The sequence below is a fragment of the Lepidochelys kempii genome, chromosome 4 (assembly GCF_965140265.1).
Source record: "Lepidochelys kempii isolate rLepKem1 chromosome 4, rLepKem1.hap2, whole genome shotgun sequence".
NCBI lineage: Eukaryota > Metazoa > Chordata > Testudines > Cheloniidae > Lepidochelys > Lepidochelys kempii.
This window is the reverse complement of record NC_133259.1, coordinates 53,495,903-53,508,372: the sequence shown is the minus strand read 5'-3', so window position 1 is coordinate 53,508,372 and position 12,470 is coordinate 53,495,903. Positions and strand designations below refer to the sequence as shown.

The 12,470-nt window shown below is 37.8% G+C and overlaps 1 protein-coding gene across 2 annotated transcripts in view; it reads left to right on the top strand.

The window, feature by feature from the left end:
* Window positions 1-12,470, top strand: part of ANAPC10 (anaphase promoting complex subunit 10) — a 301,756-nt gene that overhangs the window by 279,135 nt on the left and 10,151 nt on the right. For both annotated transcript variants that reach the window (XR_012158579.1, XR_012158580.1), the window contains one exon: window positions 10,453-10,615. The gene's annotated coding sequence lies outside the window, so the exon portion shown is untranslated. The remainder of the gene's footprint in view (window positions 1-10,452; window positions 10,616-12,470) is intronic.

The following is a 12,470-nucleotide window of genomic DNA, read 5'->3' as shown; positions in this document are numbered from 1 at the left end:
AGTGACAACTCTCTACACAATGTACATGATAATCAAGTTGGGCCATTTCCTGCACAAATCCAGGTTCTCTCACCCCCCACCCCACCCCCATACACACACAAACTCACTCTCCTGCTGGTAATAGCTCATCCAAACTGACCACTCTCCAAGTTTAAATCCAAGTTAAACCAGAACGTCTGGGGGTGGGGGTAGGAAAAAACAAGGGGAAATAGGCTACCTTGCATAATGACTTAGCCACTCCCAGTCTCTATTTAAGCCTAAATTAATAGTATCCAATTTGCAAATGAATTCCAATTCAGCAGTTTCTCGCTGGAGTCTGGATTTGAAGTTTTTTTGTTTTAAGATAGTGACCTTCATGTCTGTGATTGCGTGACCAGAGAGATTGAAGTGTTCTCCGACTGGTTTATGAATGTTATAATTCTTGACATCTGATTTGTGTCCATTTATTCTTTTACGTAGAGACTGTCCAGTTTGACCAATGTAAATGGCAGAGGGGCATTGCTGGCACATGATGGCATTTCTCACAGCAGTGTTCAATTGCACGTCAACAAGTTTGCATGTACAATACCTGCCCATACTGGTATACAATATTCAGCTGCTGAGAAGATGAGGGCTTAGGTGGCTTTCCACAAGATGTGAACATCTGCTTTCCAACTGGTCCCAGCTAGTTTGTAGGTGATATTGTTCCTGGTCTTTGTCTTGGCCATGGTCTCCATCAGATGTTGACGGTATGCCAGGCTGCGATCTAGAACCATTCTGAGATATTTTGGAAAATCTTTGTGCCTGATTTTGGTGTAGCAGAAGGTGACATTCAGGCACATATTTGCGTGGTGGTTGTGCACATGGAATGTGGAGACAGCTGCTTTTTTAGGGTTCAGTTGGAGTCACTATAATCAATAGTACTCCTCCAGTTTTTTTCAGATCTTCTGTGAGGCTGTGTTCTGTTTGGGTGATGGTGCTCACTTGGATGGTGAGTGTGAATCATGTGTATATCCAAATTTCCATGACTAGATTGATGGCATATTGTTACATTTTTACTTTATATATCAGTGTTGGTGCACAGGGTGGAAACTATTCTCTTCCATCCCTCCTTGTCATTTACTACTTGTCTTTTCTCTTGGATGACCTTGTTTCCTCACACCAGTTGGATTCCACTTGACAGCTTCATATGGGAGTATGTTTATTGGCATCGGGAGTACATGACCCAAATGTGTCCAGTGCTTCCTTCTGATTGCGGGGGGAAAAAGTTTCTGATTTCTTGGATCTCTTGGCTGGTAATAAAGTCTTTCTTTTCCAACCAGTACCCAGAATCTTTCATAGGCACTGATATAGGTCTAATATCATAATCAAGAAATGGCAGTAGGGAATTCAATTTTAAAGTAAATATTTTGTTGAAGAGGAAAAGATTAAATTGATGGTTTCCTTCCCTTATTTATTGCATTTCAAAACTCCTGGTCTATTTCCTAAATTTAGGAAAGTAAACCTATGTTTGAGGTATGTATGAGGTAAGCTACTGGAAAGTGTTAATGCCCCAATAGTTGAGCGGATCTCTGGGGCTGAAATCATGTCTCCACTAAAGTCCGTAGGAGTTTTTGCCATTGTCTTTAATAGGGCATTAGGAAATTCTGTTTCGGGACTGTATATGAAAATATTTGTGCTGACCGGTAACTGAGACCCACACTTAGAAGAGAAGGCGGCAGATTGTCATAGATCTGGTGTAGATTGTCATTGAGTTAAACTGAGCTTTGACAATTGACACCGGCTGAGGATCTACCCCAAGGTCTCTAAATACAGAATTTTAATTCAGCAGAATCGGTCACATGATCAAGAGATTTTACTAATGAGTTATCTTTTACCCTCCAGGGCAGAATCTTATGGAAGAGAGAGAGAGCAGTCCAGGAAACTTCATAAGGGTCACTTCATGTTGTTTCCTTTGCAAGCCTCCTCTGAGCACAGAAGTTTAGGAAGCTGCAGAGGAGAGGCAGATAGCTTAGGTCCTAAAGCCAGTTGAACAAAGGGTTCCTCAGATAGCTCTGCCTCCACTGTGGAAACTTTGGGGAATCCACTCTGCTTCTTAGCTGCCCTTCTATGTCCTTTCCTCATTCAGCATCATAGAACTGCTTATGACTTTATGTTCCAAATGCAGAAACTTTATTATTGAAGAATGAGCCAGAAAGAACACCTTTTGATTTTCAGGCTAAATTTGTACAGCTGGTGTTTAGAAAACAAAATATTATTTTACTTGTAAACGTAGGAAATTTGTCATAAAATCACTGAGAGACAATAATCATGTAATCCTACAGTGCCATTTTTATGGAGTCACTTTTCAGAGTACAACCATTAAAAAGGTAAAAAGAAAAGGAGTACTTGTGGCACCTTAGAGACTAACCAATTTATTTGAGCATAAGCTTTCGTGAGCTACAGATCACTTCATCGGATGAATAAATTGGTTAGTCTCTAAGGTGCCACAAGTACTCCTTTTCTTTTTGCGAATACAGACTAACACGGCTGCTACTCTGAAACCTGTCATTAAAAAGGTACTTATAGAAAAATTAGCTTGTAGGTGCTATAGAAATATCTAAGACCGATTCTGATAATGCTCCCAGTCTTAACTGTAGGGTGTTAACTAATTGAATCCAGAGAACCCTGAAAATGATGGCTTCTCCAACTGTCCTGGAGGTTTCTAATTCCAGTTATCCTGCAAGAAAAGTATGTCTTTTTTACAGGAACTCAGTGTTATTCAGTGGATTTCACTTTGTAGGAATGGAAGAATTTTGAAGGCTCCCAACTGTTGCTTCAGCATGTGCTGAATATATAGTTTTGCTTAGCAGTTGAAATATTTTAGCAAGTCCTACTTACCAATCTGTCTGATAAGATTTTATTGTGCTTCTCTATGTTTAACTTTTATAGGGAACTGTTTAGATAACAGTGGCCATGTTTTGTACATAATTCCAAAATTAGAAAACAGGCGTTCTTTAATATCCCAGGGTCTCAGATGGAGGGAAACACAGAGGACAGCAAGCACACGTCTATATTTTACAAGCTCTGCATTAGAAACAAGGTTAATGATGTGCTGCTGAAATAAGTTTATTTTCTACATTACTTTAATTGGTTGGGAGGTAAATGTAATGATCAAAGAACTATTTCATATGTATTACTATAATCATAGAATCTAGAGAGAGAAAAAACTAGTACTTTAGATCATCTAGTCTGTCTCCCTGCCAGTGCAGGATTGTTTCCTGTAGTATATTTTCTAGTGCTTTGTGCTGTCTAGTCAAGTTTTATACACCTCTAACAGTCATGGATAGTGTAATCCTTATTTGCCATTACACTTGAATAAAATAACGTGAATTGAAGAATAGGTCCACAGCCAGCCGGCATCCTGTGCTTCTTCGAAAAAAATCCAGATGAATCTTTAGTACAGTTATCAAACATCATCCACCTATAGCTAATAAACAATTTTATTTATTAAACAATAACTTTACCCTGCCTAATCTCCTCTTTCCACACAACAGGAGCTGATGGGCCCAAGACACCACAATCCATCTCCCATCAGCATGGGCCTCAGTATCCCAAAGCTATTACTTAGAAGCATAGAAATCTCAGTCTACAAATTGTATCTGCTGCTACAAATAAGGATCTCCAAGACAGTCTGCAAGAGCCTTACTAAAAATAACACATCTTTCAGGCTCTCAAAAACCCACATTTAACTCCCCGAAAATCAGATGTCATTCAAACCCTATATATATAAAACTCTTCGTTCCTTCCATCACTTCCCCTTACCTCCACAGTTCTGACACAAATCCCAGCTTTGATAACCTTGGCAGTCAGTTTCATATAGTTATTACACTTCATGTGAAATGATTCTGCCTACATTTCCTGATTATTTTTAGTTACTATTTTTTAGATTGTTCTGTGCCTCCTCCTTTCCTTCCCCACTCACCGTTCTCTTTGTTCTAAATAGTTTCTCATTCCTAGTCCTTTGGATAGAGCCAGTGGATTGGGAGTCTGGAGGCCTGGGGTGAAATCCTGGCTCTGTTGAAGTCAATGGGAGTTTTGCTATTGATTTCAGTGGAACAGAATTTCCCCCATGGGTTCTATTCCTTTCTCTGCCACTGACTTGGTGTGTGACTTGTGGTAAGACACTTTACCTCTCTGCCTTACTTTCCCCATCTGTAAAATGTGCATAAAAGCACTTTTAATTAATAGATTTCAAAGTAGTATAAATAGATAAGCATAATTTTTTCTCTCATATTTTTATAATTTTGAGTGATTCTATTTGATTACCTTGAAGTTTTCTCTTCACCTCTATCCAAATAAATTCCATGGGCCAAATTCTACCCTCAGGTACACGCAAGTGATACACTTTGAAGTCCCTGGGAGCTGCCAACATGCCTTTCCTCATAAGAAATAATCTCAAAAGCTGAATTTATCCTGGTTACCCCGTTACGATGTTCAATAATAGTCTTTCTGTGGAAAAATGAGCACAACTGAGCATGAGGTCTAACCAGTGCCCCATAAAGCAATAATATCACATCTTTTGGTGTGTATTCCGTTTCCATTAAAAATATATATAGCGTTTAGCAGGAACAGAACAGAATACGTCTTAGCAAACATCAAGAAAAGCAATGAGAACAATATATCCATGTACACATTTACAGTACCTCATTGAGTGATGACAGTAATGACCTGCCAGTTTTAATAGATTTATGCAAGACACTGCAAGGCACAGGTTATCAAAAAGTAAGTAGTAGAAAAAACATATGACAGCATATAAGTTACCTTGTTCATGCCTTTTTAGTATGCTGGTTGCCTTTAAAATGGCAGATAGATACTGGACTAATGGCAATAATTCATGTACCCTTTTCCTGTACAGAGTGCACAGCAGCACAACTGCTCTATTCACTGTGTACTCATTTATTTTAAAATGTGCCTTCTGTTTATTTTCTTAAGCCCTCTACACAGGGCCATGGTGTTCCTCATTATGATCTCTGCATCTCCAATTTTGGTAAAAATAATTGATCTGATTTTTGTTGTTTTCATACAGAGAATCTCCCATATTTTTCCTTACTTTATTCACCTACTTTGTTTTCTGCCTCCTCTCTGTCTGTTCTGTTTTTGTCCTGTGCCTCTTCCATTCACAGTCACTCTTTCTGCTATCTATATTTTATCTGTTTCCCATTGTCTTTCATCTTCCTTCCTTCTCCCTCCTTATTGCTAACCCCTTCATTCCATCCTCAATTGCCCATTCACCTTTTGCTATCTGATGTACCTCTCACACTTCTGCACCCCAATATGCTTCACTCTGTTTTCTTTCCTCTTTGTCTCTGTTCACTTACTTCTTACTGCTCACATCAATTTGTTTCCTTTCCCCCTCCCCTCACCTTTGTATCTCACACTGGATGTCCTAGTGATGACTGATGAAGACAGAAAGGAGGTAAAGATGACGACAGGTGAAGGACAATGTCTGGAGTTAAGATAAATGCTGACTTTGTAGTTAATATTTTTGCAAGAAAAAATAATGGAAGAATCAAACAGAAAAAAATCATACAATTATTTAAGATTATTGAATCCTATGACTGAAAAGTTATAGCCCTGGAATTAATGAAGGATGTGTTATAAAAGGACTGTTTTACAGTTTGCTTAAAAATAGGTACTACGTAAGTAATTCAGAAACAAAAATAAAACCAAAATAAAGCTGCAGTGGTTCAGGATGCTGGCAATGTACACCAAGAAAGAAATGCCTCTGGAGGATGTGGAGAGGCTAGTGAAGGAGATGAATAGAAAAATAAGACCAGGAATGTATGCAATCACAACTAAAATATGAAAAGATGGTGAATCAGAGGTAGTAAAAAACCTGCATCAAGTAATTAGTGCAGGTTGAAAAACAGAGAAAGTACCACAAGACTGAGAACAAGCAGAAATTATTCTGTTACACATGGTGGAAAAAACAAGAGGAATGGAAAATGCCAGGAGCACCAGTTTACTGAGTGTACTAGACACACAGTATTCATTAGAGCCATTTTAAGCAGGACATAAGGCTATTTGGATAAGGCAATGGAATGTGGAGAAGCCAGAATGATTCTGAAGAGGATATGGAGTATGCTGATTAAATTTACCCTAGTATGAATGGCAGAAAGTGCTCAAAGACAGGAATTCACTTGTGTCATGCTTCCTAAAATTTAGTCAAGCATGTGGCATATCTACTGTACAGTGGAGTTTCTTCCATTTTGTAAGTTTGGCCACTTCTGATGGTATCCCCCCGTAGTGGCTAGATTTTTGCCCCCCATACTCATGCTTTTGGTGGAGTAACTTATTCTCAAGAGTTGTTCCACTGCCTGCTCAGAAAGCATGAGTACAGGGGGCAAAATCTAGCCACTAACAGGGGATACCCTAACTTAGTACAAATGTACAAAATGTAACAGACTTTTAAAATCACTAACTCTGGGAGTGAAGGACTACTCAGCATGAGTAAGGATGGTACAAAAAACTTTCAGAATGGAATACATTGTCTAGGTGTGTATTTATTTAATGGTTGCCATCATGAATGCATACACTTCACTGTCTGTCAAAGATTTCAACCATCTTCATATCCATTTTCAGAGTAAGAGCCGTGTTAGTCTGTATTCGCAAAAAGAAAAGGAGGACTTGTGGCACCTTAGAGACTAACCCATTTATTTGAGCATAAGCTTTCGTGAGCTACAGCTCACTTCATCGGATGCTGCACGAAAGCTTATGCTCAAATAAATTGGTTAGTCTCTAAGGTGCCACAAGTACTCCTTTTCTTTTTTCATGTCCAGTATTATTTCACTGTCTGGGACTTATTTTTCCCACTGATAATCCCATAGTAATATCAATGCATTTGTATTTCTCTGTGATTTCCCCCCAGTATTTTAAACAGTTTAACTATGTAACCTTTGTGGCAGGGAACACTGCTTATCAATGTTTAAAAGGCACATTCTAAGCTCAATGTTTTACAATGGTGTACATTAATAATTACGATAGGAGATGGTAGCCTCATGGGATCAGCTAGAAATATGGCTCACATGCCTAAAATCTAACAATTTTCAATGGATGAAAGTGAAAGAAATATTCTCTTAATTAAAACATAAAGTAAATATGCAAATTTGCACAGAAAATAAAACTTAACAACAAAAGTAGTAGAAAGGAGGAGACTACAAAGTGCTATAGACTAGATCTATTATGGAACTCCCACCAATGTCAGTGCGAGTTGCGCATATGAATCTAGGGTAGATATGACCCTAAGAAGCAGTTTCTTCATGGCTTTGTGCAATTGTCTTGAGCAGGAGGACAACACAATAGTTTACCTTAAATATTGGGGGGGAAATACCTTAAATGTTGGGAGTGGGGAACCCTAAATATTTTACTAGAGGGACACTTTATCTTGAAAAAAGTTGTTATATTAAAGTAGCATAATTTTTAAAAAGTGTATAGTTTGCTTTCATAAAAGTTTAAAAACCAATAATACAGAGTAAGAACAGACAGGTACAACTGCACCTCGAGTAGCTGAAGGTGTTTCAACCGCCACCCTTATTACTCAAAATATATACATTGTATTGGTTTCTGCTATAAATATATATATATGACATATATCTGATATAAAAATATAAAATGATATATATCAGAAACCAATACAATGTATATATATATACACACATTGTATTGATTTCTATTATAACTGCACACTTTGTCATGTACTTAAGCCCCTTCGTTTTCAGTTTGAACTGATTTTTACTGAAAAATTCTCAGGTTTTACAAAAAGTATTATTCATTTTTTTACTGATTTCCACCCTACTTTTATATCATTCAACTATATAAAAAATAACTTAGTATTTTTAAATGCAAAACACAGCTCCTGTTGGCTTCATTTGCTCAGCACTTCTGTAAATCAGAATCTGGGTGTTTGAAATAGGATGTCCAGAAGAAGAGGAACACACAGTTAGTGACCACCTATGAAAAGTGTGGTTTAAATGATTTATCCAGCATCACACAGGAAATTTCTGGCAGAGGCAGTGATAGAATGCAATTCTCCAGACCAGCATTCAACTGCCTTAACCATGAGACCATAATTTCTCTCCCTGCAGTCCCCTGCCTCAGTTGCTCCACACCTTTCAGCTTCTACAACAAATGAGGCAGGGGTCTGAAAGCCAGCATCTTCATTCACTACATAAGCCTCATTAATTCCCTGAACACTGTCCTTCCTGTGCTCTGAATAAGGCAGAGGTCCTGTGGAAAAAGAATTTGTGATAATGTAAATGAGTGCAAGGGGAATATATTAATATTGTATGAGTAACCTTAATTCTGGCATTTCCTAAATTTGAGTGCTTGACTTTGCAACCTAAATCACATTTTTATATAGTTTTTAAAATGTAACTTCTTAGATTTTATAAAAGATAAACTTAAAAAAATGGATCATAGATCTAGTCCCTATGCTAGAACCATATTGACCCCTGCACGGTTACAATAGTGCTGATTTCAGAGTAACAGCCGTGTTAGTCTGTATCCGCAAAAAGAAAAGGAGGACTTGTGGCACCTTAGAGACTAACCAATTTATTTGAGCATAAGCTTTCGTGAGGGTATGCATCCGATGAAGTGAGCTGTAGCTCACGAAAGCTCATGCTCAAATAAATTGGTTAGTCTCTAAGGTGCCACAAGTCCTCCTTTTCTTTTTGCGGATAGTGCTGATATTACTTGAGTTAATGGAGTAGCTGGTAGTGGTAGTACGCTGTTATTTTTTATGTGAGCTGGCTCACTATATGGGCAAGAGACATGCAAGAGCTTTAAAATTGGGTTTCCTCGGGAATCTTAGATTCATAGATTCATCGATTTCAAGGCCAGAAAGGACCATTGTGATCATGTTGTCTGACCTGCTGTATAACACAGGCCATAGAACTCCCCCAAAATAATTCCCAGAACAGATCTTTTAGGGGAAAAAAATCTAATCTTGATTTAAAAATTGCCAGTGATGGAAAATCCATCATGAATCTTGGTAAATTGTTCCAGTGGTTAATTACCCCCACTTTAAAGTGTTTATGTCTTATTTCTAGTCTGAATTTGTTTAGCTTCAATTTCCAGCCATTGAATCCTGATACACCTTTCTCTGCTAGATTGAAGAGCCCATTGCACGGCTGTTCCTCTGAAACCTGTTAAATATTTGTTTCCCATGTTTTCTGTAGACTGTAATCAAGTCACCTCTTAACCTTCTCTTTGTTAAGATAAATAGATTGATCACAGTGACCTGCTCTCTTCATTATTTACCATTTCCCCAATTGTTGTATAATCTTCAAACGTTATCACTGAGAATTTTATGTTTTTCTTGAGCTCATTAATAAAAACGTGAAATAGTGTAGGGCTGAGAACTGATGCCTGCAAGACCCTACAGGAAACAAACCCTTTGATGATGATTCCACATTTACAATTATATTTTGAGACCTATCAGTTAGTCAGTTTTTAACCCATTTAATGTGTGCCTTGTTAGTTTTATATCGTTCTAGGTTTTTAAATCAAAAATGTCATGTGGTACCAAGTCAAATGCCTCACAGAAGTCTAAGTATATTAAGTCAATGCTATTAGCTTTATCAACCAGATTTGTAATCTGGGTTTTATCCCAGGTTCTGGAAGGATGTTGGCTGTACTGTTTATAGACTCATCTAACTCTTTCCACCTCCTCCCCCACTCTGCAGCTGTCCTCTAGTATATCTTACCTACTGCCCCTTCTGTTCCTATTTTACCTGCTTCTATTCCCCATAACCTGTTCTTAACCCCCTCTTCTCCTATCACCCCCTCCATCTGCCCCTATCTCTTCATCCCTCTGTATTCAAGACAAAATGCTTCCTCCTTTTCCACCAAGGTGCCAGCATGAAGAACATTGACAACACAGGAAAACCAGTTGCCTGCTCTGTTCCATTGCCCAGTGCCCGAACAGCAATTGCAGGCAGACAGCAATCTCTGAAGCACATCTCTGAAGTCCGTTCTCCAAAGCATGAAAGTACAAGGAAATGAAATGAAATGAAATGAAAGTTTTTCAATCAAACAGCTGTAAGAATTTTTTAACATTGGCAAAATAACATATTTCTCCCCAAGCTCATTCTCAGAAACAACTGAACTAGTTTTTTGAAGGTTAAAAGAAAAGAAAAAGACAAAAAATTCAGCCCGTGGCATATAGCTGACATGAAAAATTTCAATAAGAATTTAAAATTTTGCAAAGTTATATGAAACTAAAACAAGGTCTTACAGTGGAAAGTGTTAGACAATAATTAACTATAGGCATTGCTACCAGCTTTGTATATAATAGACCATAATATGTATCGATGTATGCATAACATGTACAGAGTTATTCATATACATGTTTTGATATATATATATTAATTACCTTTTTGATATACATATTAATTACCTTTTCTTCCTTTCTTCTTTCCTTTTGCACCCCAGATGTCAGTTTTCTCCAGATGCACCAGATATCAATAAGTATGTCCATTTCAGTGCGGCCCGTTGGTTGGAATTTTTACAGAAATATGGATAAAATCATAAAATGAAAGAGTTTAATCACATACACCTCTAGAATGATTCTACAAACAGTTTAAGTAAGATTCAAGTAAGTAAGATTCAAGTAAGTAATTTAAGTAAGTAAGATTCACTCACCTAACACTAGATTTAGAATTGCAGAATGTTGCAATTTTACCCATTTGATTGGAATTTGGAGAGAGATTTCTGGAAAAATTTTGTTGCGCAGTTATTGATTTATCAGAAACTATACATGAAACAAAGATTTTCGGCCAAATCCTCAGCTGGTGTGAACAAGCATACCTTCAGTGGAGCAGTGCTAATTTACACCATCTGGGGAACTGTGCTGTTGCCTCCATTTTAAGGTAACAGAATGAACTAAGGTGGAATTATTTACCCAGTGTTCAATAAACAACTACAAATGAGCTCCATGGGCTCAAGTAGTGTCCTCTAGAACTCTTCAGCAGATTCACAACATGACTGGCTTCCAGTTGCAAATAGTTCATTAGTTCTTGAGGGTGAAGGCCTTTCTTTGCCCAAGGCAGCCATGTGGCATTTAAATGGCTAATCCCTCCCATGGCTGGAGCCAAAATCCCTGTCCATCCTGAAAGCCATATGTGGTAACTGGAGTTATTGAGGGATGACCTTAAGAGAGACAATATTTGGAGAGAGCAGAGGAGCAGATTCTTGTCCATCTGGTTGACGCCCGGGAAGACTGAATAGATCACGAGGCCCTTTATCATCTCCTGGCTGAGGTCTCTGAAACTGAGCTGTCATTCAGGTAGAGAAGATGGTGCCAATAAACTTCAGTGCATCCAGCTTCCCTGCCTGAACTTCCCTCTTCATGGTGAAATGACAGAACTGTTAGTCTGTTCCTCTCTTTCTCCACACGGGACCCATGGAATGATTACTGTAGCCCTTAAAGTTATAAAGGATGGGCCAGGGATATTATTTACATTAGTTCCTTGTCCACCCTTCAGCATCTCAGTAGCTCCTGGCCACGGTATGAGCCTGCATCTCTTTCTTACCTCCATGCAAGCAGGGCTCAATTGTTTATTATCTCCCGTTGCTTGGACTGTTTCTTTCCTTTCTCTCTAGTTTCCCCCAATCCTAGCTCTATAGACTCCAGGATTATTCAGCTCAATGTGTAACTGGTGTAGGCAGTCATATGAGAGTTAAGTGCCCATTGCTACCATGTAAACTGATTCACAGTTTGTTGCCCTTTTAGTTTGGATAATGAGGTACCTCCCTTTGTTCAGGTCTTAAAAGAAGTGAATCATTTTAATTTGTCTATTACTAGTAAGTTTAATTTTTCCTTTATTTGATCTTTGGTGTTTTTAGGAAATTAAATACAATTAAATTTAAGAAAAAATAATAGCTGGATGGAATTAAAAGCAGATTCTTATGATTAGTAGTAGTAGCAATCTGTGAACTACTGATGTATATGTTTAATATCTCCCTTGAGACTGGGGAAGTTCCTCAAATGTTGAAACTGGCTTAAATAATTTAAATTCATAAAGGTGGTGAAAACTCCTTGGCTAATAATGTTAGACTGACTTCTTTGCTTCCAATTTAATCAAAAATTCTTGAAATACTTCTTAACTTATGTTGACTTATGTGAATGTCTTATTCTACTGAATGGTTGGCATCCTTTACAATGTGGCCTTAGAACAAATCAAGCTAATATTCTCATGTTGCTTAAAATAAAAGTGACTTTTATCAAGCAAGTGATCATGTTGTTTGACCTGTACTATGTTTGCAGTTGTGTACAGAGCATGCAAAATATCTGACCACTTTAAGTAATTTCTAAAATTAAAGGGTGTGAGTTTTGTTTTAACTTCACATAGCTGCAGTGTCTTGAATCCTATTTATTAAAATGTCTCCTGTTCACTTCAACAAATCATTTTAAATCTAACAGTTATGAGTAGGATTCATTTTATCTCCTT